The 938-nt window shown below is 53.7% G+C and overlaps 1 pseudogene; it reads left to right on the top strand.

The window, feature by feature from the left end:
* Nucleotides 1-584: 584 nt before the first annotated feature.
* On the top strand, nt 585-702 carry LOC126485390 (5S ribosomal RNA; annotated as a pseudogene).
* Nucleotides 703-938: the final 236 nt, after the last annotated feature.

The raw sequence follows: 938 nt of genomic DNA, 5'->3' as shown, positions 1-938 counted from the left end.
GGTTCGACTCCCCGTCAGGGCACACATTTTCAACTGTCTCCGTTAATATTTATCGACACCTGTAAGCAGCTACAAAGGTCTGGAAAAAATTGGAAATTTGTGGTAAGGGCTACGGGACCAAACTGCTGAAGTCATCGCTCCCTAGGCTTACGCACTACTTAATCTAATTGAAACTAACTTGTGCTAAGGACAACACACACACCCATACCCGAGGGAGGACTCGAACCTCCTACGGGGGGGAGCTGCTCGACCCGTGCCGGCCGCGGTGGCCAAGCGGTTCTAGGCGCTTCAGCCCGGAACCGCACGACTGCTATGGTCGCAGTTTCGAATCCTGCCTTGGGCATGGATGTGTGTGAAGTCCTTAGGTTAGTTAGGTTTAAGTAGTTCTAAGTTCTAGGGGACTGATGACCTCAGATGTTAAGTCCCATAGTGCTCAGAGCCATTTGAACCATTTTTTTGCTCGAACCGTGACAAGACGCCTAGGCTGCGCGGCTACCCCGCGCGACCAAAGGTCTGGATTTCACTGTATTTTCAAAAGCCACATTCGTCTCCCAACAGTTTAGTATGGGTCATAATGACCTCGCAGCAACCGCCTTACCACAGTGGAAACACCGGTTCCCGTCAGAGCACCGAAGTTAAGCGCTGTCGGGCGTGGCCGGCACTTGGATGGGTGACCGTCCGGGCCGCCATGCGCTGTTGCCATTTTTTCGGGGTGCACTCAGCCGCGTGATGCCAATTGAGGAGCTACTCGACCGAATAGTAGCGGCTCCGGTCAAAAAACCACCGTAACGACTGGGAGAGCGGAGTGCTGACCACACACCCCTCCTATCTGCATCCTCATCTGAGGATGACACGGAGGTCGGATGGTCCCGATGGGCCACTTGTGGCCTAAATATGGAGTGCTATGATGACCTCGCTGTAGTATACACGCCACAGCC

This window comes from Schistocerca serialis, chromosome 6, assembly GCF_023864345.2.
Source record: "Schistocerca serialis cubense isolate TAMUIC-IGC-003099 chromosome 6, iqSchSeri2.2, whole genome shotgun sequence".
NCBI classification, from domain to species: domain Eukaryota; kingdom Metazoa; phylum Arthropoda; class Insecta; order Orthoptera; family Acrididae; genus Schistocerca; species Schistocerca serialis.
This window is presented reverse-complemented; position numbering and strand designations above follow the sequence as displayed.